This window comes from Pseudophryne corroboree, chromosome 5 (genome assembly GCF_028390025.1).
Source record: "Pseudophryne corroboree isolate aPseCor3 chromosome 5, aPseCor3.hap2, whole genome shotgun sequence".
NCBI classification, from domain to species: domain Eukaryota; kingdom Metazoa; phylum Chordata; class Amphibia; order Anura; family Myobatrachidae; genus Pseudophryne; species Pseudophryne corroboree.
In genome coordinates this window covers 4208096-4232513 of record NC_086448.1, presented here as the reverse complement: position 1 = coordinate 4232513, position 24418 = coordinate 4208096, and the positions used below count along the sequence as shown (strand labels likewise).

Here is a 24418-nt window from a genome sequence, read left to right as displayed (position 1 = left end):
GATGCACAGTGTGTGAGGGGGCAGGGGGCCATGCACAGTGTGTGAGGGGGCAGGGTGTGATGCACAGTGTGTGAGGGGGCAGGGGGCCATGCACAGTGTGTGAGGGGGCAGGGGGCCATGCACAGTGTGTGAGGGGTCAGGTGTGATGCACAGTGTGTGCGGGGGCAGGGTGTGATGCACAGTGTGTGAGGGGGCAGGGTGTGATGCACAGTGTGTGAGGGGGCAGGGGGCCATGCACAGTGTGTGAGGGGGCAGGGTGTGATGCACAGTGTGTGAGGGGGCAGGGGGCCATGCACAGTGTGTGAGGGGGCAGGGGGCCATGCACAGTGTGTGAGGGGTCAGGTGTGATGCACAGTGTGTGCGGGGGCAGGGTGTGATGCACAGTGTGTGAGGGGGCAGGGGGCCATGCACAGTGTGTGAGGGGTCAGGTGTGATGCACAGTGTGTGCGGGGGCAGGGGGCCATGCACAGTGTGTGAGGGTCAGGGTGCGATGCACAGTGTGTGAGGGGGCAGGGTGTGATGCACAGTGTGTGAGGGGGCAGGGGGCCATGCACAGTGTGTGAGGGGTCAGGTGTGATGCACAGTGTGTGCGGGGGCAGGGGGCCATGCACAGTGTGTGAGGGGTCAGGTGTGATGCACAGTGTGTGAGGGGGCAGGGTGTGATGCACAGTGTGTGAGGGGGCAGGGGGCCATGCACAGTGTGTGAGGGGTCAGGTGTGATGCACAGTGTGTGAGGGGGCAGGGGGCCATGCACAGTGTGTGAGGGGGCAGGGTGTGATGCACAGTGTGTGAGGGGGCAGGGGGCCATGCACAGTGTGTGAGGGGGCAGGGTGTGATGCACAGTGTGTGAGGGGGCAGGGGGCCATGCACAGTGTGTGAGGGGGCAGGGGGCCATGCACAGTGTGTGAGGGGTCAGGTGTGATGCACAGTGTGTGCGGGGGCAGGGTGTGATGCACAGTGTGTGAGGGGGCAGGGTGTGATGCACAGTGTGTGAGGGGGCAGGGGGCCATGCACAGTGTGTGAGGGGGCAGGGTGTGATGCACAGTGTGTGAGGGGGCAGGGGGCCATGCACAGTGTGTGAGGGGGCAGGGGGCCATGCACAGTGTGTGAGGGTCAGGGTGCGATGCACAGTGTGTGAGGGGGCAGGGTGTGATGCACAGTGTGTGAGGGGGCAGGGGGCCATGCACAGTGTGTGAGGGGTCAGGTGTGATGCACAGTGTGTGCGGGGGCAGGGGGCCATGCACAGTGTGTGAGGGGTCAGGTGTGATGCACAGTGTGTGAGGGGGCAGGGTGTGATGCACAGTGTGTGAGGGGGCAGGGGGCCATGCACAGTGTGTGAGGGGTCAGGTGTGATGCACAGTGTGTGAGGGGGCAGGGGGCCATGCACAGTGTGTGAGGGGGCAGGGTGTGATGCACAGTGTGTGAGGGGGCAGGGGGCCATGCACAGTGTGTGAGGGGGCAGGGTGTGATGCACAGTGTGTGAGGGGGCAGGGGGCCATGCACAGTGTGTGAGGGGGCAGGGGGCCATGCACAGTGTGTGAGGGGTCAGGTGTGATGCACAGTGTGTGCGGGGGCAGGGTGTGATGCACAGTGTGTGAGGGGGCAGGGGGCCATGCACAGTGTGTGAGGGGTCAGGTGTGATGCACAGTGTGTGCGGGGGCAGGGGGCCATGCACAGTGTGTGAGGGTCAGGGTGCGATGCACAGTGTGTGAGGGGGCAGGGTGTGATGCACAGTGTGTGAGGGGGCAGGGGGCCATGCACAGTGTGTGAGGGGGCAGGGGGCCATGCACAGTGTGTAAGGGGTCAGGTGTGATGCACAGTGTGTGAGGGGTCAGGTGTGATGCACAGTGTGTGCGGGGGCAGGGTGTGATGCACAGTAGCAGGTTAATGAGATACATTTGTATAATTACTTTATGAGCTTGTTTTGGCTGAGTGTGAACTTTGTGTAACTTTTCTGCAGGGAGCGCGGAGTGCAGAGAGGGGTGATGTCCTGACACGCTTCAGATCAGTGTCTACAGCAACAGTGAGGAGGAGGTAAGTGTGTCTGCACTGCTGGGGGGACTCCGAGCCTCATACCTCCCTTCTGTCTGTGTCACCCTGCACTGGGAGGGACTCCGGGTCTCATACCTCCCTTCTGTCTGTGTCACCCTGCACTGGGAGGGACTCCGGGTCTCATACCTCCCTTCTGTCTGTGTCACCCTGCACTGGGAGGGACTCCGGGTCTCATACCTCCCTTCTGTCTGTGTCACCCTGCACTGGGAGGGACTCCGGGTCTCATACCTCCCTTCTGTCTGTGTCACCCTGCACTGGGAGGGACTCCGGGTCTCATACCTCCCTTCTGTCTGTGTCACCCTGCACTGGGAGGGACTCCGGGTCTCATACCTCCCTTCTGTCTGTGTCACCCTGCACTGGGAGGGACTCCGGGTCTCATACCTCCCTTCTGTCTGTGTCACCCTGCACTGGGAGGGACTCCGGGTCTCATACCTCCCTTCTGTCTGTGTCACCCTGCACTGGGAGGGACTCCGGGTCTCATACCTCCCTTCTGTCTGTGTCACCCTGCACTGGGAGGGGCTCCGGGTCTCATAGTTCTCTTCTGTCTGTCACCCTGCAGTGGGAGGGACTCTGGGTCTCATCGTTCCCTTCTGTCTGTGTCACCCTGCACTGGGAGGGGCTCCGGGTCTCATAGTACTCTTCTGTCTGTGTCACCCTGCACTGGGAGGGACTCTGGGTCTCATCGTTCCCTTCTGTCTGTGTCACCCTGAACTGGGACGGCCTCTGGGTGTCATAGCTCCCTACTGTCTGTGTCACCCTGAACTGTGAGGGCCTCTGGGTGTCATAGCTCCCTTCTGTCTGTGTCACCCTGCAGTGGGAGGGACTCCGGGTCTCATAGTTCTCTTCTGTGTGTGTCACCCTGCAGTGGGAGGGACTCCGGGTCTAATAGCTCCCTTCTGTGTGTGTCACCCTGCAGTGGGAGGGGCTCCGGGTCTCATAGTTCTCTTCTGTGTGTCACCCTGCAGTGGGAGGGGCTCCGGGCCTCATAGTTCCCTTCTGTCTGTGTCACCCTGCACTGGGAGGGACTCCGGGTCTCATAGTTCCCTTCTGTCTCTCACCCTGCAGTGGGAGGGACTCCGGGTCTCATAGCTCCCTTCTGTCTGTGTCACCCTGCACTGGGAGGGACTCCGGGTCTCATAGTTCCCTTCTGTCTCTCACCCTGCAGTGGGAGGGACTCCGGGTCTCATAGTTCCCTTCTGTCTGTGTCACCCTGAACTGGGAGGGCCTCTGGGTGTCATAGCTCCCTACTGTCTGTGTCACCCTGAACTGGGAGGGCCTCTAGGTGTCATAGCTCCCTTCTGTCTGTGTCACCCTGCAGTGGGAGGGACTCCGGGTCTCAGTTTCCTTCTGTCTGTGTCACCCTGCACTGGGAGGGACTCCGGGTCTCATAGTTTCCTTCTGTCTGTCACCCTGCAGTGGGAGGGACTCCAGGTCTCATAGCTCCCTTCTTTCTGTGTCACCCTGCAGTAGGATGGACTCCGGGTCTCATAGCTTCCTTCTGTCTGTGTCACCCTGCACTGGGAGGGACTTCGGGTGTTATAGTTCCCTTCTGTCTGTGTCACCCTACACTGGGAGAGACTCCGGGTCTAATTACTTCCTTCTGTCCCTGTCATCCTGCACTGGGAGGGACTCCGGGTCTCATAGTTCCCTTCTGTCTGTGTCACCCTGCAGTGGGAGGGACTCCGAGCCTCATAGTTTCCTTCTGTCTGTGTCACCCTGCACTGGGAGGGACTCCGAGCCTCATAGTTCCCTTCTGTCTGTGTCACCCTGCACTGGGAGGGACTCTGGGTCTCATCGTTCCCTTCTGTCTGTTTCACCCTACACTGGGAGGGACTCTGGGTCTCATCGTTTCCTTCTGTCTGTGTCACCCTGCACTGGGAGGGACTCCGAGCCTAATAGTTCCCTTCTGTCTGTGTCACCCTGCACTGGGAGGGACTCTGGGTCTCATCGTTCCCTTCTGTCTGTTTCACCCTACACTGGGAGGGACTCTGGGTCTCATCGTTCCTTTCTGTCTGTGTCACCCTGCACTGGGAGGGACTCTGGGTCTCATCGTTCCCTTCTGTCTGTGTCACCCTGAACTGTGAGGGCCTCTGGGTGTCATAGCTCCCTTCTGTCTGTCACCCTGCACTGGGAGGGACTCCGGGTCTAATAGTTCCCTTCTGTCTGTGTCACCCTGCACTGAGAGGGGCTCCGGGTCTCATAGTTCTCTTCTGTGTGTGTCACCCTGCAGTGGGAGGGACTCCGGGTCTAATAGCTCCCTTCTGTGTGTGTCACCCTGCAGTGGGAGGGGCTCCGGGTCTCATAGTTCTCTTCTGTGTGTGTCGCCCTGCAGTGGGAGGGGCTCATAGTTCTCTTCTGTCTGTGTCACCCTGACCTGGGAGGGCCTCTGGGTGTCATAGCTCCCTTCTGTCTGTGTCACCCTGCACTGGGAGGGACTCAGAGCCTCATAGTTCCCTTCTGTCTGTGTCACCCTGAACTGGGAGGGCCTCTGGGTGTCATAGCTCCCTTCTGTCTGTGTCACCCTGCAGTGGGAGGGGCTCATAGTTCTCTTCTGTCTGTGTCACCCTGAACTGGGAGGGCCTCTGGGTGTCATAGCTCCCTTCTGTCTGTGTCACCCTGAACTGGGAGGGACTCCGGGTCTAATAGCTCCCTTCTGTGTGTGTCACCCTGCACTGGGAGGGCCTCTGGGTGTCATAGCTCCCTTCTGTCTGTGTCACCCTGCACTGGGAGGGACTCCGGGTCTCATAGTTCTCTTCTGTGTGTGTCACCCTGCACTGGGAGGGGCTCCGGGTTTCATAGCTCCCTTCTGTCTGTGTCACCCTGCAGTGGGAGGGCCTCTGGGTGTCATAGCTCCCTACTGTCTGTGTCACCCTGAACTGGGAGGGCCTCTGGGTGTCATAGCTCCCTTCTGTCTGTGTCACCCTGCACTGGGAGGGACTCCGGGTCTCATAGTTCTCTTCTGTGTGTGTCACCCTGCACTGGGAGGGGCTCCGGGTTTCATAGCTCCCTTCTGTCTGTGTCACCCTGCACTGGGAGGGCCTCTGGGTGTCATAGCTCCCTTCTGTCTGTGTCACCCTGCAGTGGGAGGGCCTCTGGGTGTCATAGCTCCCTACTGTCTGTGTCACCCTGAACTGGGAGGGCCTCTGGGTGTCATAGCTCCCTTCTGTCTCTCACCTTGCAGTGGGAGGGGCTCCGGGTCTCAGTTCTCTTCTGTCTGCGTCACCCTGCAGAGGGAGGGACTCAGAGCCTCATAGTTCCCTTCTCTCTGTGTCACCCTGAACTGGGAGGGCCTCTGGGTGTCATAGTATGGCAGGCCTAACAAGGATGTACTGCCTGCCGCTGTGCAGGTGTCGTCACTTCACCCACCTGTGCAACGCCGTCAGACGATATCCAGATGCGTAGGGACTCCGCCCTCCGGACCAGCGCGAACACCACCTCACCGCGGACGACGGGGGTCTGGAAAGAGAGGGATATGCCGGTTGAGACGTACGCCCGACCTCCGCCTAGAGTACGGGACACGTCAGGGGTAGCCGCGACCTTCACCGGCTGGGCGGAAGGTCATCACTGGCCAATAGGCCTCAGCTACCCAATTCTCACACACTCGCACTCTCGCACGTTGTGTGGTGAGAGGGGGGTCCTCGCGTCCGCGAGCAAACCCTCCCGACCGGTACACAGGGAGGAGGAATGACAGACAGACAGACAGACAGGCACAGGGTGATACTCACTTCCAACTTGCGGGTCACCTTGATTGTCGCACCTCTCCGCTCCTGTTGGGGCAAGAAGAACAGCCTCCCTACCTGCAGGCTACTCTACGGCTAACAACGATACAGCCAACTACGCCTGCCTAAACAAACTAACTTAAACAACTGGAGGCTACTGGTTCTATCCCAATCAAACAGAGACCGGACCAGTTAATCACGTTCACTACCCGGCAAGTCAGTGGAACAATTCCCCGACCCAACAGTATATCCCGATTTACCGGTCCTACCTTCCCGATGTTGGACACCGGCCGGTGCCTTTGGCTCACAATGAAGGACGAGGGTCTGAAGCAGACGGTGGCCCACCCCCGACGGCCGGGGGGATGGCGACGTGTGGGACGGGAACGTTACTTCACACTCCCAATCCCCTGGGCCATACACCGCGTGGGGCCGGTCGGCTTCAAACAACAGCCACTGATCCCTCAAGAGCTGCTGCACAGCCCACTTCCAGCCGGAGGGGCGCAGGCAGGGGCCTGGGTGAGGGGCGCAGGCAGGGGCCTGGGTGAGGGGCGCAGGCCGGAGGCCTGGAGGGGGAGCGCAGGCCGGAGGCCTGGAGGGGGAGCGCAGGCCGGAGGCCTGGAGGGGGAGCGCAGGCCGGAGGCCTGGAGGAGGGGCGCAGGCCGGAGGCCTGGAGGAGGGGCGCAGGCCGAGGCCTGGAGGAGGGGCGCAGGCCGGAGGCCTGGAGGAGGGGCGCAGGCCGGAGGCCTGGAGGAGGGGCGCAGGCCGGAGGCCTGGAGGAGGGGCGCAGGCCGGAGGCCTGGAGGAGGGGCGCAGGCCGGAGGCCTGGAGGAGGGGCGCAGGCCGGAGGCCTGGAGGAGGGGCGCAGGCCGGAGGCCTGGAGGAGGGGCGCAGGCCGGAGGCCTGGAGGAGGGGCGCAGGCCGGAGGCCTGGAGGAGGGGCGCAGGCCGGTGGCCTGGAGGAGGGGCGCAGGCCGGTGGCCTGGAGGAGGGGCGCAGGCCGGTGGCCTGGAGGAGGGGCGCAGGCCGGTGGCCTGGAGGGGGGCGCAGGCCGGAGGCCAGAAGGGGGGCTCAGGCCTAAGGCCTGCCTACCGTGGACACAGGCCGAGGGCCTGGTTACACCCGCAGGCCTAACGCCTGTCCCTGGTGGTCTAGTGTGGAGCTAAAGGTAGGTAGAGGTGGCCCAGGGCCGCCTACCTGTAGCGGAGGGAGAGGCTGCAGCGGGTAGCTTCGTTAGCTCTTTTGCTCTCCACACGCTGCAGCACTCTCCGCCGGACTTCCGCCGCTGGTCGCCGTCTTCTGTCTTCCTATTCAGCTCCGCCGACGTCTTCTTCCGTTCCGCCGACGTCTTCTTCCGTTCCGCCGACGTCTTCATCCGTTCCGCCGACGTCTCCTTCGGTTCCGCCGCTGTCTTCTTCCGCCGCTCTGTCGTCGTCTTCTCCCGCTGGAGCTCTTCTTCCGTCGCCGTCCGCCGCCCGACTGACTGGTCCCGCTCCGCAGCGCCTCTTATATGGCGCCGGGAGCGGGCGGAGCCATGACGCGGCGAGCCCCGATTGGCTCGCCGCGGCGAGCTCTGATTGGCGGCCAAGGCGCGAGCCCTGATAGGCTCGCGCTTGGCGCGCCGTTTGAAATGCGCCGCTGGGATTAGAGGGGCTTGAATCCTTTCGGGTGCAAGCCCCTCCAGACTGGAAACCGCCCGCCGCGTCGCCGCCCGTCGCTCCGTGGAGGGGAAGGTGGCAATCCCCTTCACATTTCCCCCCCCTTTGTCCTTTGTGGTCCCCACAAAGCAAGAATACGACCATACAAAGTTCGGATCCGCGTAGCGAGGGCCCGGGACGCCCCTATTTGAACGCAGAGAGCGTCTTGGCAGGGGGGAGGCCACTACTTCGGCTGGGGGTTGAGGTTCTGATGTCTCCTCCGGCTGATTCTCCTCAACCGGCAACCACCACTCCTCGTCTGACAGAGGGGTCAGAGCTTCCCCGATAGGGGCCCCCAACCCGTCCTCTGCTACATGGGACTCAGCCCCGCTCACCGGATCCGGGAACGGACAAGGTCGCAGTTTACTCCGATGTAACGTGCGCAGGCGTCCCGTCCCGTCGGTAGACTCCACTTGATACACTGGTCCACCTGGGTCCAAGCGACGGCGAACAAGATATGGGGTAACTTCCCACCGTTCAGACAATTTCCCCCCTGGGCGAACCTCTCGCACCAACACTCGCTGGCCCACGGCCAACGATCCAGGCTCGTGGGACCTCACAGGTGGATGCTGGTGGTCTGCGATCAGCCTCCCAGCCAACTCGTGTGCCGCCTTCAGACGTAGGCGATGGTCCTCGACCCATTCGGCAGGGGCGAGGGGCGTTACCTCCTCAGTCCCGGACAGTTGTAAGTCGTGTGCCTCCCGTCCGGGTCGGCCGAACAACAAGAAAAAAGGGGAAAATCCCGTGGTGTGATGAACTCTGTTGTTGTAAGTCCAGACCAGCTCCTGAACACGTTCGGGCCACCGCTGCTTCTCGGCATGCTCCAATACGCGGAGCATCTGCAGCAGAGTCCGGTTGAATCTCTCGCAGGCGCCATTCCCCTGCGGATGGTAAGGTGTTGTGCGGGACTTTTGAACGCCATAAAGCTGGCAGAGGCGCTCCATCAGCTGCCCCTGGAAACAGGCACCTTGATCCGAATGGATCCGCTCAGGACAACCGTACTGCCGAATGAAATGTTCGACGATCGCTCGTGTTGCAGACTCCGCGGTCTGGTTTCGGGTGGGAACCACTACCGTGAATTTAGTAAAGTGGTCAGTCATTACCAAGGCATACTGGTGCCCACTTACAGATTCCCCGATCAACACGTAGTCGATCATCAGCATCTCCAGCGGCCGACTGGTCCGGATCGTCTGGATGGGCACGTGCTGTTCCGACGGCTTAACTACCGCACACCGCCTGCACTCACGACACACCTGGTCCACGACTGCCTGCAGCCGGGGGGCGAAATATTGGCGTCTCAACCAATGGTATGTTTTATAGGGTCCCAAATGGGCCCCTTGCTCGTGCGCCTCTTCCACCAGCGACTGCACCCGGGCTTCTGGCACGACCACCTGCTCAACAGTACGCATTTCCTGTTCCAAGTAGCAGTGTCTCCGTAGGGTACCAGCGCAGACCCGCAATTGGTCCCAACGACGCACCACCTTCCTACAGAACCCGGTCAGTCCATCCTGCTCTCGGCGGGATGGCATATGACCCCTCTGTACCCACTGTCGAACGAGGTCCAAACCCTCATCGGCCTGCTGTTCCTGTGCCCAGTCCATCTCCGTGTACCTAAGTAAGGCAGTCTGGGCATTTTGCCGGTACAACTCTCCGGCCGTGGGCTGCCGCACACGAGTGAGATCCGGCATTTCTTCGCCGCAGTCCTCTTCTTCCCCACCAGGTTCGGGGGTTTCCACCGGAAAGCGAGACAGGGCATCTGCGTTGGTATTACTCTTCCCCGGTCGATAGCGGATCTTGTAGGAGAACTTGGCCAACCTGGCCACCCACCGTTGCTCCAAGGCACCCAACTTGGCGGTCTCTAGGTACGCCAAGGGGTTGTTATCCGTGAAAATATCCACGTGAGCGGCGGTCAAGTACTCCGCAAATTTCTCGGTCACGGCCCACACCACTGCCAGCAGTTCCAACTTGAAGGAACTGTAGTTGTCTGGGTTCCTTTCGGTCTCTCGCAGGCTACGACTGCCATAAGCAATCACCCGCTCCTGCCCATCCTGGACCTGAGCCAAGACCGCGCCCAACCCCTGCAGACTCCCATCCGTGTATAGGACGAAGGGCTTCTCAAAGTCTGCGTATCCCAACACCGGAGCTTCCGTGAGACTTCCTTTCAGTTGGTCAAAGGCCAGGTTCTGCGCTTCTCCCCAAGTCTCCAGGGCAGCTTTCTTAGTGGTCGCAATCCCTCGAAGCAAGGCATGTAGGGGTTCCGCAATCCGGGCGAAATCCTTGATGAAGCGCCGGTAGTACCCCACCAAACCCAGAAATGCCCGTAATTCCGTGACGGTGATGGGCACCTTCCATTCCTGGACGGCCGCCACTTTGCTGGGGGTTGGGTACACCCCATCACGTGACACCACATGCCCGAGGTACTCCAAGCTGGATTTCAACAGGTGGCACTTCCGGGGCTTGAGCTTCAGGCCGTATGCTTCCAACCGCTGAAGAACCAGGTCGAGTCGAGCAAAGTGTTCCTCCAAGGTCGCGGCGAACACGATGATGTCGTCCAAGTAAATCAGCAAAGCTTCAAAGTTCAAGTCTCCCAAGCACCTCTCCATCATCCGCTGGAATGTGGCGGGCGCATTGTTTAACCCAAACGGCATGCGGCAAAATTCGAACAACCCCATGGGAGTAACGAATGCGGTCTTCTCCCTATCCTGGGGGGCCACCGGCACTTGCCAGTACCCACTGGCCAGGTCCAGGGTCGAAAAAATTTTTGCATTGCCCAGTGCAGCTAGGGACTCCTCGATCCTAGGGAGAGGGTAAGCGTCCCGGACGGTGCAACTGTTCAGCTTCCGGTAGTCCACACAGAACCGGATAGTCCCGTCCTTCTTCCGGACTAAGACAATGGGTGCAGCCCAGGGACTTTTGCTCTCCTGGATCACATGGTTGTCCAGCATCTGACGCAACATGCTCTTTACTTCCTGGTACAACCGGGGCGGTATCGGCCGATACCGCTCTCGAACCGGGGGGGCGTCTCCGGTGCGGATCTCATGCTGCAGGTCCTCCGTATACCCGAAATCTTCCTCATGCCGGGAGAACACCTTCTGACGGTTCCAGAGCATCTGGTCCAGCTTGGCTACGTCCCCGGCCGCGCACTCTTCCAGCGACACGTCCATCTGCGTACGGATCATGGTGCCGTTCCACTCGGGGCCGGGCCCCTCCTGTTCCTCCACTTGAACAGATAATGCCCATGCCTCGGAAGCCTCTGGCTGTAGGGAGAGTTTTCGCATACCCTGAACGCTATCCTCGTGAATCGCCACCACCTGAGCGATGACGGTCCCAGCCGGGACTCGGCAAAGCTGGTCGGTGAGATTGCAAAAGCGGACGGAGACCTTTCCCCCGGTCACCACCGACACGGTCCGTGCCACCATCACTCCAGACCCTACCCTCAGCACATCAGTGGGCTCTACCATCACCTCCATGCCATTTAGGCTTTGATGAGTCCGTACTTCCAGAGGGATCAGGACCTCTTGGCGAGGTGGCAACTCCAGGCGCTGGTGGTGACCGACCTTCAAAAGACCCAGGTGCTCATCGATTGCCCCTAGGGCCCTGGTCCCCCGTCGTCCCACTTGTTGGAGTGCCTGCTGGACGGGGCGCCGGACTCCCAGATTCCTCCAATATTGTGGCCCATTTTCCTGGAACAAGAGCTGGTCGAGATGTCGGAGTACATTCATCCCGAGGATCACTGGGCCATGGCTCAGCCCCGGGCTGCTGACTACCAGCAGCCCCTTCCTACCCAGCTCTCGGCCACAAACTACCATCTCCATCCACACCACCCCCACCACGGGAATGGGTAGGTTATTAGCCGCCGTGAGGGTAATGAAGCTCTCGGACACCTCACTTTTAAGATGGGCGTAATGTTCAAGGAAACAGGCCTCGGAAATGGTGGATACTTGAGAGCCGGTATCCAACAAGCAGGACTGATCTTTCCCACCGAGGCGACTGACTACCACGGGACACTCTCCTACCAATTCAGCCTGTTCGTTAATGGCTGATCTCTCCTCATCGCTCCCCCCCACGGGTGGTCCCGTTACCGCGAGGGAGGTCAGTTTAACTGCGCCTCCGGGATTGCTTCGGTACAGATCCGCGCAATATGCCCATACCGATGGCATCGGTAACAACGAGGGCCTCGGCCCTCTCCCGGACGGCCGTCCGGTTCCGTGCCTCGTCCACGGGGCCGCCTGGTGTCCCGCTCACGGGACTCCGTGCCCCGCTGGTCACGCCGGTACACCTCCTCCCTCAGCTGGGAGACCTCTTCCCTCATCTCCTTGGTCACCCGGAGGAAGGCCTCTATCAGGTCTTGCACACAGGTCTCTAAGGGATTGGTCTCCCTGCTAGCCACGGGCGCGGAGATCGGCTGCACCCACTAGGGAAAAACGGCGTGTGGTCCGTAATTGGCATTACGGTCCCTGGCTACGGCGTCGATCTCCACCTGATGGAAGGTCAGGGTGTCATCCTGGGATATCTTATCCAGCATCACCTGCCTCAGGGGCACGTTCCGGAGTCCCATGGCGAACTGATCCCGCAATATCTGGCTGGTGTTGGTGAGCGCCCCAAACCCATCGGGGTCCTTCCGACGTACTTCTCCCATCATCTCCTGGAGCGCGTTTGCATACTGGGGGATGGACTCATCCTCCCTCTGGAACCGGCCAAACAGACGCTGCCGGAGGGTCCCCGCCGAGGAGGTGTCCCCATAAATATCCCCCAGGATATTATAGATCTCCTCCAGCTCATCGCGTTCATCGTCGGGCCGCAAAAGAATCGTCCGACGAGCCTCGCCTTCCAGGGAATTCAGGGCGAGGGGCACCTGTAGGTCCACGGGCACCCGATAAATGAGGAACGTCGCCTCTAGTCGGGTCTTCCAGTCCTCTAGGGTCATATTGCGACCGTCGTAACGGGGTAGGTGGGCGAGGGCTGGTCCGACGTTAAGTCGACGCTGTGACAGGACGGTACCGTACGGAAGCACTCGCCGCTTGCCGCGTCCCGTCGACTGCGCACAGAATGGAAGGTCAAGCCGCACGAGGCCTGACCACATAGGGGATTCCCGCTTACCGTCAGTAACCGCCTGTTACTGACTCCACCCACTGCGTTGTGGGCGGGTTCTTGCTGCCACCACCAAACTCCTATCCTGCCGTGGCGTTTGGAACCACGGTTCTGCTCTGTATGTGCCGACGCACTGCTTTACCACACCTGTGTGGTGTCGACGAATCCCCCCTAGCTACTTGCTAGGCCTCTACCGGTAGCTGGCGGAAGGCGGAGCTTGGAGACGCTAGGTGCTTCCCTGGACAGCCGGAGGACGGGGCTAGGTTTGGCCTAACCCTGTTGGTCACAAGATGAAGCAGTCTTCTTGAGGCAAAGATGTTTATTTGCTCAATAGTTCTAAAGAGAACCCTTCCCTATTGCTAGGGGCAACAGCATACAGCAAGATGTTCCAGCAGAATAAAGATGGTACAACTACAACCTGGAGGCACGCACGTCTCCTTTTTATGTCAGTTTTCCACACAGTATCACAGGGAGGTAAGCCCTCCCTGTCTTCTCCAACCAATCAGGTTATTTTACAAAATACCAATAAATCACATTTTACAAGGATATAAGTGCAATAAAACAATATCCTCCTTCCTCTGACACAGGCGTTTGGTATCAGATTAACATTCACTATTGATAAATTTATCACATAGCTTCAAAACACAATGTTTCTGTCTCATTCACATCTCCAGGCAAACCCAGTGTCTGAGACCACAACAGGAAGGCTACAATACAAACAAACGGTCTTCCTTCCTTTATCTTCCATTCATGGATCGTATATCAAATCGCCTACATGAAACAAGTTCCAAGCCCATAAACCCAGTGATTAGCATCTCTCTCTAAGGAACTTACACATCAAAAGGTATTGTCCTTCACACCTCACTGCTAGTACAGGGCCCTTAGCATGCCCCTTCCTATTTCCAGAGGATAAGAGTTGCTTATTCAGACAGCTATAGTAACTGCATTTTTCCTTTAAATATACACCAAGCCTGTCTTGAATATAAAATAGATACAGTTAAACATGCCTTCTTGCAATGGTGCACAGAGCACTACATATGACATGTTAAAAGTAAAACACATAATTAAACAAACTTTTAAACAGTCCGTAACATGGCGCCGGGCACGAGGGTTAACCCCTTCAGTGCCGCAGACGCCATTACACGTGTGGCTGGCTAGTCTCTCCGGCCACAGACGCGATGACCTTCGTCGCTCGTCGTCCGTTCCCCTCGGCACCACGTCAGTGGTGCTGGAAGTTGAGTTTCTCCGCGAGGGTAGTTTCGGCACCTCTGCCCATGGCTTCCCGGCTGTGGGTAGTGACTGATCTTCGTCCATCCTGCCGACTACGCCAAATATGGCAGGCCTAACAAGGATGTACTGCCTGCCGCTGTGCAGGTGTCGTCACTTCACCCACCTGTGCAACGCCGTCAGACGATATCCAGATGCGTAGGGACTCCGCCCTCCGGACCAGCGCGAACACCACCTCACCGCGGACGACGGGGGTCTGGAAAGAGAGGGATATGCCGGTTGAGACGTACGCCCGACCTCCGCCTAGAGTACGGGACACGTCAGGGGTAGCCGCGACCTTCACCGGCTGGGCGGAAGGTCATCACTGGCCAATAGGCCTCAGCTACCCAATTCTCACACACTCGCACTCTCGCACGTTGTGTGGTGAGAGGGGGGTCCTCGCGTCCGCGAGCAAACCCTCCCGACCGGTACACAGGGAGGAGGAATGACAGACAGACAGACAGACAGGCACAGGGTGATATTCACTTCCAACTTGCGGGTCACCTTGATTGTCGCACCTCTCCGCTCCTGTTGGGGCAAGAAGAACAGCCTCCCTACCTGCAGGCTACTCTACGGCTAACAACGATACAGCCAACTACGCCTGCCTAAACAAACTAACTTAAACAACTGGAGGCTACTGGTTCTATCCCAATCAAACAGAGACCGGACCAATTAATCACGTTCACTACCCGGCAAGTCAGTGGAACAATTCCCCGACCCAACAGTATATCCCGATTTACCGGTCCTACCTTCCCGATGTTGGACACCGGCCGGTGCCTTTGGCTCACAATGAAGGACGGGGGTCTGAAGCAGACGGTGGCCCACCCCCGACGGCCGGGGGGATGGCGACGTGTGGGACGGGAACGTTACTCCACACTCCCAATCCCCTGGGCCATACACCGCGTGGGGCCGGTCGGCTTCAAACAACAGCCACTGATCCCTCAAGAGCTGCTGCACAGCCCACTTCCAGCCGGAGTGGCGCAGGCAGGAGCCTTGGTGAGGGGCGCAGGCCGGAGGCATGGAGTGGGCACAGGCCGGAGGCCTGGAGGGGGAGCGCAGGCCGGAGGCCTGGAGGGGGAGCGCAGGCCGGAGGCCTGGAGGGGGAGCGCAGGCCGGAGGCCTGGAGGAGGGGCGCAGGCCGGAGGCCTGGAGGAGGGGCGCAGGCCGGAGGCCTGGAGGAGGGGCGCAGGCCGGAGGCCTGGAGGAGGGGCGCAGGCCGGAGGCCTGGAGGAGGGGCGCAGGCCGGAGGCCTGGAGGAGGGGCGCAGGCCGGAGGCCTGGAGGAGGGGCGCAGGCCGGAGGCCTGGAGGGGGAGCGCAGGCCGGAGGCCTGGAGGAGGGGCGCAGGCCGGAGGCCTGGAGTGGGCGCGCAGGCCGGAGGCCTGGAGGGGGAGCGCAGGCCGGAGGCCTGGAGGGGGAGCGCAGGCCGGAGGCCTGGAGGGGGAGCGCAGGCCGGAGGCCTGGCGGGGGAGCGCAGGCCGGAGGCCTGGAGGGGGGCGCAGGCAGGAGGCCAGAAGAGGGCTCAGGCCTAAGGCCTGCCTACCGTGGACACAGGCCGAGGGCCTGGTTACACCCGCAGGCCTAACGCCTGTCCCTGGTGGTCTAGTGTGGAGCTAAAGGTAGGTAGAGGTGGCCCAGGGCCGCCTACCTGTAGCGGAGGGAGAGGCTGCAGCGGGGAGCTTCGTTAGCTCTTTTGCTCTCCACACGCTGCAGCACTCTCCGCCGGACTTCTGCCGCTGGTCGCCGTCTTCTGTCTTCCTATTCAGCTCCGCCGACGTCTTCTTCCGTTCCGCCGACGTCTTCTTCCGTTCCGCCGACGTCTCCTTCGGTTTCCCGCCGCTGTCTTCTTCCGCCGCTCTGTCGTCGTCTTCTCCCGCTGGAGCTCTTCTTCCGTCGCCGTCCGCCGCCCGACTGACTGGTCCCGCTCCGCAGCGCCTCTTATATGGCGCCGGGAGTGGGCGGAGCCATGATGCGGCGAGCCCCGATTGGCTCGCCGCGGCGAGCTCTGATTGGCGGCCAAGGCGTGAGCCCTGATTGGCTCGCGCTTGGCGCGCCGTTTGAAATGCGCCGCTGGGATTGGAGGGGCTTGAATCCTTTCGGATGCAAGCCCCTCCAGACTGGAAACCGCCCGCCGCGTCGCCGCCCGTCGCTCCGTGGAGGGGAAGGTGGCAATCCCCTTCACAATAGCTCCCTACTGTCTGTGTCACCCTGAACTGGGAGGGCCTCTGGGTGTCATAGCTCCCTTCTGTCTGTGTCACCCTGCAGTGGGAGGGACTCCGGGTCTCATAGTTTCCTTCTGTCTGTGTCACCCTGCACTGGGAGGGACTCCGGGTCTCATAGTTCCCTTCTGTCTCTCACCCTGCAGTGGGAGGGACTCCGGGTCTCATAGTTTCCTTCTGTCTGTGTCACCCTGCAGTGGGAGGGACTCCGGGTCTCCTAGTTCCCTTCTGTCTCTCACCCTGCAGTGGGAGGGACTCCAGGTCTCATAGCTCCCTTCTTTCTGTGTCACCCTGCAGTAGGATGGACTCCGGGTCTCATAGCTTCCTTCTGTCTGTGTCACCCTGCACTGGGAGGGACACCGGGTCTAATTACTACATTCTGTCCCTGTCACCCTGCAGTGGGAGGGACTCCGGGTTTCTTAGTTCTCTTCTGTCTGTGACACCCTGCACTGGGAGGGACTCATGTTCTCATAGTTCCCTTCTGTCTGTGACACCCTGCACTGGGAGGGACTTCGGGTGTCATAGTTCCCTTCTGTCTGTGTCACCCTACACTGGGAGAGACTCCGGGTCTAATTACTAACTTCTGTCCCTGTCACCCTGCACTGGGAGGGACTCCGGGTCTCATAGTTCCCTTCTGTCTGTGTCACCCTGCACTGGGAGGGACTCTGGGTCTCATCGTTCCCTTCTGTCTGTGTCATCCTGCACTGGGAGGGACTCCGGTTCTCATCGTTCCCTTCTGTCTGTTTCACCCTACACTGGGAGGGACTCTGGGTCTCATCGTTCCCTTCTGTCTGAGACACCCTGCACTGGGAGGGACTCTGGGTCTCATCGTTCCCTTCTGTCTGTGTCACCCTGCACTGGGAGGGACTCCGGTTCTCATAGTTCCCTTCTGTCTGTGTCACCCTGCACTGGGAGGGACTCTGGGTCTCATAGTTCCCTTCTGTCTGTGTCACCCTGCAGTGGGAGGGACTCCGGTTCTCATAGTTCCCTTCTGTCTGTTTCACCCTACACTGGGAGGGACTCTGGGTCTCATCGTTCCCTTCTGTCTGTGTCACCCTGCACTGGGAGGGGCTCCGGGTCTCATCGTTCCCTTCTGTCTCTGTCACCCTGCACTGGGAGGGCCTCTGGGTGTCATAGCTCCCTTCTGTCTGTGTCACCCTGAACTGGGAGGGGCTCCGGGTCTCAGTTCTCTTCTGTCTGTGTCACCCTGCACTGGGGGGACTCCGAGCCTCATAGTTCCCTTCTGTCTGTGTCACCCTGAACTGGGAGGGCCTCTGGGTGTCATAGCTCCCTTCTGTCTGTGTCACCCTGCACTGGGAGGGACTCAGAGCCTCATAGTTCCCTTCTGTCTGTGTCACCCTGAACTGGGAGGGACTCCGGGTCTCATAGTTCCCTTCTGTCTGTCACCCTGCAGTGGGAGGGGCTCAAAGCCTCATAGTTCCCTTCTGTCTGTGTCACCCTGAACTGGGAGGGCCTCTGGGTGTCATAGCTCCCTTCTGTCTGTGTCACCCTGCACTGGGAGGGACTCAGAGCCTCATAGTTCCCTTCTGTCTGTGTCACCCTGCACTGGGAGGGACTCCGGGTCTCATAGTTCCCTTCTGTCTGTCACCCTGCAGTGGGAGGGGCTCAAAGCCTCATAGTTCCCTTCTGTCTGTGTCACCCTGAACTGGGAGGGCCTCTGGGTGTCATAGCTCCCTTCTGTCTGTGTCACCCTGCACTGGGGGGACTCCGAGCCTCATAGTTCCCTTCTGTCTGTGTCACCCTGCACTGGGAGGGACTCCGGGTCTCATAGTTCCCTTCTGTCTGTCACCCTGCAGTGGGAGGGGCTCAAAGCCTCATAGTTCCCTTCTGTCTGTGTCACCCTGAACTGGGAGGGCCTCTGGGTGTCATAGCTCCCTTCTGTCTGTGTCACCCTGCACTGGGAGGGACTCAGAGCCTCATAGTTCCCTTCTGTCTGTGTCACCCTGAACTGGGAGGGCCTCTGGGTGTCATAGCTTCCTTCTGTCTGTGTCACCCTGAACTTGGAGGGACTTCGGGTCTAATAGCTCCCTTCTGTGTGTCACCCTGCAGTGGGAGGGGCTCCGGGTCTAATAGCTCCCTTCTGTGTGTCACCCTGCAGTGGGAGGGACTCAGAGCCTCATAGTTCCCTTCTGTCTGTGTCACCCTGCAGTGGGAGGGACTCCGGTTCTCATAGTTCCCTTCTGTCTGTGTCACCCTGCACTGGGAGGGGCTCCGGGGCTCCTAGTACTCTTCTGTCTGTGTCACCCTGCACTGGGAGGGACTCTGGGTGTCATAGTTCCCTTCTGTCTGTGTCACCCGGCAGTGGGAGGGACTCTGGGTCTCATCGTTCCCTTCTGTCTGTGTCACCCTGCACTGGGAGGGACTTTGGGTCTCATAGTTTCCTTCTGTGTGTGTCACCCTGCAGTGGGAGGGAGTCCGAGCCTCATAGTTTCCTTCTGTCTGTGTCACCCTGCACTGGGAGGGACTCCGGTTCTCATAGTTCCCTTCTGTCTATGTCACCCTGCAGTGGGAGGGGCTCCGGGTCTCATAGTTCCCTTCTGTCTGTGTCACCCTACACTGGGAGAGACTCTGGGTCTCATCGTTCCCTTCTGTCTGAGACACCCTGCACTGGGAGGGACTCTGGGTCTCATCGTTCACTTCTGTCTGTGTCATCCTGCACTGGGAGGGACTCCGGTTCTCATCGTTCCCTTCTGTCTGTTTCACCCTACACTGGGAGGGACTCTGGGTCTCCTCGTTCCCTTCTGTCTGTGTCACCCTGCACTGGGAGGGACTCTGGGTCTCATAGTTCCCTTCTGTGTGTGTCCCCCTGCAGTAGGAGGGGCTCCGGGTCTTAGTTCTCTTCTGTGTGTGTCACCCTGCAGTGGGAGGGACTCCAGTTCTCAGTTCCCTTCTGTCTGTGTCACCCTGCACTGGGAGGGACTCTGGGTCTCATCGTTCCCTTCTGTCTGTGTCACCCTGCACTGGGAGGGACTCCGGGTCTAATAGCTCCCTTCTGTGTGTCACCCCGCAGTGGGAGGGGCTCCGGGTCTCATAGTTCCCTTCTGTCTGTGTCACCCTGCACTGGGAGGGGCTCAGAGCCTCATAGTTCCCTTCTGTCTGTGTCACCCTGCACTGGGAGGGACTCTGGGTCTCATAGTTCCCTTCTGTGTGTGTCCCCCTGCAGTAGGAGGGGCTCCGGGTCTTAGTTCTCTTCTGTGTGTGTCACCCTGCAGTGGGAGGGACTCCGGTTCTCAGTTCCCTTCTGTCTGTGTCACCCTGCACTGGGAGGGACTCTGGGTCTCATAGTTCCCTTCTGTCTGTCACCCTGCAGTGGGAGGGACTCCGGTTCTCATAGTTCCCTTCTGTCTGTGTCACCCTGCACTGGGAGGGGCTCCAGGTCTCATAGTACTCTTCTGTCTGTGTCACCCTGAACTGGGAGGGGCTCCGGGTCTCAGTTCTCTTCTGTCTGTGTCACCCTACACTGGGGGGACTCCGAGCCTCATACCTCCCTTCTGTCTGTGTCACCCTGCAGAGGGAGGGGCTCAGAGCCTCATAGTAGCCTTCTGTCTGTGTCACCCTGAACTGGGAGGGCCTCTGGGTGTCATAGCTCCCTTCTGTCTGTGTCACCCTGCACTGGGAGGGACTCAGAGCCTCATAGTTCCCTTCTGTCTGTGTCACCCTGAACTGGGAGGGCCTCTGGGTGTCATAGCTTCCTTCTGTCTGTGTCACCCTGAACTGGGAGGGACTTCGGGTCTAATAGCTCCCTTCTGTGTGTCACCCTGCAGTGGGAGGGGCTCCGGGTCTAATGGATCCCTTCTGTGTGTCACCCTGCAGTGGGAGGGGCTCCGGGTCTAATAGCTCCCTTCTGTGTGTGTCACCCTGCAGTGGGAGGGGCTCCGGGTCTCATAGTTCTCTTCTGTGTGTGTCACCCTGCAGTGGGAGGGACTCCGAGCCTCATAGTTCCCTACTGTCTGTGTCACCCTGCACTGGGAGGGACTCTGGGTCTCATCGTTCCCTTCTGTGTGTTTCACCCTACACTGGGAGGGACTCTGGGTCTCGTCGTTTCCTTCTGTCTGTGTCACCCTGCAGTGGGAGGGACTCCGGTTCTCATAGTTCCCTTCTGTCTGTGTCACCCTGCACTGGGAGGGACTCTGGGTCTCATCGTTCCCTTCTGTCTGTGTCATCCTGCAGTGGGAGGGGCTCCGGGTCTCATAGTTCCCTTCTGTCTGTGTCAGCCTGCACTGGGAGGGACTCTGGGTGTCATAGTTCCCTTCTGTCTGTGTCACCCTGCACTGGGAGGGACTCCGGGTCTAATTACACCATTCTGTCCCTGTCACCCTGCAGTGGGAGTGACTCCGGGTCTCATAGCTTCCTTCTTTCTGTGTCACCCTGCAGTGGGAGGGGCTCCAGGTCTGATAGTTCCCTTTTGTCTGTGTCATCTTGTACTGGGAGTGACTCCGGGTCTCATAGTTCCCTTCTGTGTGTGTCACCCTGCACTGGGAGGGGCTCCGGGTCTCATAGTACTCTTCTGTTTGTGTCACCCTGCACTGGGAGGGACTCTGGGTGTCATAGCTCCCTTCTGTCTGTGTCACCCTGAACTGGGAAGGGCTCCGGGTCTCATAGTTCTCTTCTGTCTGTGTCACCCTGCAGTGGGAGGGACTCAGAGCCTCATAGTTCCCTTCTGTCTGTGTCACCCTGCACTGGGAGGGACTCCGGGTCTAATAGCTCCCTTCTGTGTGTCACCCCGCAGTGGGAGGGGCTCCGGGTCTCATAGTTCCCTTCTGTCTGTGTCACCCTGCACTGGGAGGGGCTCAGAGCCTCATAGTTCCCTTCTGTCTGTGTCACCCTGAACTGGGAAGGACTCAGAGCCTCATCGTTCCCTTCTGTGTGTGTCACCCTGCAGTGGGAGGGGCTCCGGGTCTAATAGCTCCCTTCTGTGTGTGTCACCCTGCAGTGGGAGGGGCTCCGAGCCTCATAGTTCCCTTCTGTCTGTGTCACCCTGCACTGGGAGGGACTCTGGTTCTCATAGTACCCTTCTGTCTGTGTCACCCGGCACTGGGAGGGACTCTGGGTCTCATCGTTCCCTTCTGTCTGTGTCACCCTGCACTGGGAGGGACTCCGGTTCTCATAGTTCCCTTCTGTCTGTGTCATCCTGCAGTGGGAGGGGCTCCGGGTCTCATAGTTCCCTTCTGTCTGTGTCAGCCTGCACTGGGAGGGACTCTGGGTGTCATAGTTCCCTTCTGTCTGTGTCACCCTGCACTGGGAGGGACTCCGGGTCTAATTACACCATTCTGTCCCTGTCACCCTGCAGTGGGAGTGACTCCGGGTCTCATAGCTTCCTTCTTTCTGTGTCACCCTGCAGTGGGAGGGGCTCCAGGTCTGATAGTTCCCTTTTGTCTGTGTCATCTTGTACTGGGAGTGACTCCGGGTCTCATAGTTCCCTTCTGTGTGTGTCACCCTGCACTGGGAGGGACTCTGGGTATCATCGTTCCCTTCTGTCTGTGTCACCCTGCACTGGGAGGGACTCTGGGTGTCATAGTTCCCTTCTGTCTGTGTCGCCCTGCACTGGGAGGGACTCCGAGCCTCATAGTTTCCTTCTGTCTGTATCACCCTGCAGTGGGAGGGACTCCGGTTCTCATAGTTCCCTTCTGTCTGTTTCACCCTACACTGGGAGGGAATCTGGGTCTCATCGTTCCCTTCTGTCTGTGTCACCCTGCAGTGGGAGGGACTCCGGTTCTCATAGTTTCCTTCTGTCTTTTTCACCCTACACTGGGAGGGACTCTGGGTCTCATCGTTCCCTTCTGTCTGTGTCACCCTGCAGTGGGAAGGACTCCGGTTCTCATAGTTCCCTTCTGTCTGTGTCACCCTGCACTGGGAGGGACTCCGGGTCTCATAGTTCCCTTCTGTGTGTGTGTCCCTGCAGTGGGAGGGGCTCCGGGTCTCATAGTTCCCTTCTGTCTGTGTCACCCTGCAGTGGGAGGGGCTCAGAGCCTCATAGTTCCCTTCTGTCTGTGTCACCCTGAACTGGGAGGGCCTCTGGGTGTCATAGCTCCCTTCTGTCTGTGTCACCCTGCACTGGGAGGGACTCAGAGCCTCATAGTTCCCTTCTGTCTGTGTCACCCTGAACTGGGAGGGCCTCTGGGTGTCATAGCTTCCTTCTGTCTGTGTCACCCTGAACTGGGAGGGACTTCGGGTCTAATAGCTCCCTTCTGTGTGTCACCCTGCAGTGGGAGGGGCTCCGGGTCTAATGGCTCCCTTCTGTGTGTCACCCTGCAGTGGGAGGGGCTCCGGGTCTAATAGCTCCCTTCTGTGTGTGTCACCCTGCAGTGGGAGGGGCTCCGGGTCTCATAGTTCTCTTCTGTGTGTGTCACCCTGCAGTGGGAGGGACTCCGAGCCTCATAGTTCCCTTCTGTCTGTGTCACCCTGCACTGGGAGGGACTCTGGGTCTCATAGTTCCCTTCTGTGTGTTTCACCCTACACTGGGAGGGACTCTGGGTCTCATCGTTTCCTTCTGTCTGTGTCACCCTGCACTGGGAGGGACTCCGGGTCTCATAGTTCCCTTCTGTGTGTGTCACCCTGCACTGGGAGGGGCTCCGGGTCTCATAGTACTCTTCTGTTTGTGTCACCCTGCACTGGGAGGGACTCTGGGTGTCATAGCTCCCTTCTGTCTGTGTCACCCTGAACTGGGAAGGGCTCCGGGTCTCATAGTTCTCTTCTGTCTGTGTCACCCTGCAGTGGGAGGGACTCAGAGCCTCATAGTTCCCTTCTGTCTGTGTCACCCTGCACTGGGAGGGACTCCGGGTCTAATAGCTCCCTTCTGTGTGTCACCCCGCAGTGGGAGGGGCTCCGGGTCTCATAGTTCCCTTCTGTCTGTGTCACCCTGCACTGGGAGGGGCTCAGAGCCTCATAGTTCCCTTCTGTCTGTGTCACCCTGAACTGGGAAGGACTCAGAGCCGCATCGTTCCCTTCTGTGTGTGTCACCCTGCAGTGGGAGGGGCTCCGGGTCTAATAGCTCCCTTCTGTGTGTGTCACCCTGCAGTGGGAGGGGCTCCGAGCCTCATAGTTCCCTTCTGTCTGTGTCACCCTGCACTGGGAGGGACTCTGGTTCTCATAGTACCCTTCTGTCTGTGTCACCCGGCACTGGGAGGGACTCTGGGTCTCATCGTTCCCTTCTGTCTGTGTCACCCTGCACTGGGAGGGACTCCGGTTCTCATAGTTCCCTTCTGTCTGTGTCATCCTGCAGTGGGAGGGGCTCCGGGTCTCATAGTTCCCTTCTGTCTGTGTCAGCCTGCACTGGGAGGGACTCTGGGTGTCATAGTTCCCTTCTGTCTGTGTCACCCTGCACTGGGAGGGACTCCGGGTCTAATTACACCATTCTGTCCCTGTCACCCTGCAGTGGGAGTGACTCCGGGTCTCATAGCTTCCTTCTTTCTGTGTCACCCTGCAGTGGGAGGGGCTCCAGGTCTGATAGTTCCCTTTTGTCTGTGTCATCTTGTACTGGGAGTGACTCCGGGTCTCATAGTTCCCTTCTGTGTGTGTCACCCTGCACTGGGAGGGACTCTGGGTATCATCGTTCCCTTCTGTCTGTGTCACCCTGCACTGGGAGGGACTCTGGGTGTCATAGTTCCCTTCTGTCTGTGTCGCCCTGCACTGGGAGGGACTCCGAGCCTCATAGTTTCCTTCTGTCTGTGTCACCCTGCAGTGGGAGGGACTCCGGTTCTCATAGTTCCCTTCTGTCTGTTTCACCCTACACTGGGAGGGACTCTGGGTCTCATCGTTCCCTTCTGTCTGAGACACCCTGCACTGGGAGGGACTCTGGGTCTCATCGTTCCCTTCTGTCTGTGTCACCCTGCACTGGGAGGGACTCTGGGTGTCATAGTTCCCTTCTGTCTGTGTCGCCCTGCACTGGGAGGGACTCCGAGCCTCATAGCTCCCTTCTGTCTGTGTCACCCTGCACTGGGAGGGACTCAGAGCCTCATAGTTCCCTTCTGTCTGTGTCACCCTGAACTGGGAGGGCCTCTGGGTGTCATAGCTTCCTTCTGTCTGTGTCACCCTGAACTGGGAGGGACTTCGGGTCTAATAGCTCCCTTCTGTGTGTCACCCTGCAGTGGGAGGGGCTCCGGGTCTAATGGCTCCCTTCTGTGTGTCACCCTGCAGTGGGAGGGGCTCCGGGTCTAATAGCTCCCTTCTGTGTGTGTCACCCTGCAGTGGGAGGGGCTCCGGGTCTCATAGTTCTCTTCTGTGTGTGTCACCCTGCAGTGGGAGGGACTCCGAGCCTCATAGTTCCCTTCTGTCTGTGTCACCCTGCACTGGGAGGGACTCTGGGTCTCATAGTTCCCTTCTGTGTGTTTCACCCTACACTGGGAGGGACTCTGGGTCT

The 24418-nt window shown here is 59.5% G+C and overlaps 1 protein-coding gene across 1 annotated transcript in view; it reads left to right on the top strand.

Annotated features, from left to right (window-relative positions):
- The window catches only part of SLC52A2 (solute carrier family 52 member 2), a 218210-nt gene that overhangs the window by 73328 nt on the left and 120464 nt on the right, over window positions 1–24418 (top strand). The window contains exon 3 of the mRNA XM_063921069.1: window positions 1961–2034. The gene's annotated coding sequence lies outside the window, so the exon portion shown is untranslated. The remainder of the gene's footprint in view (window positions 1–1960; window positions 2035–24418) is intronic.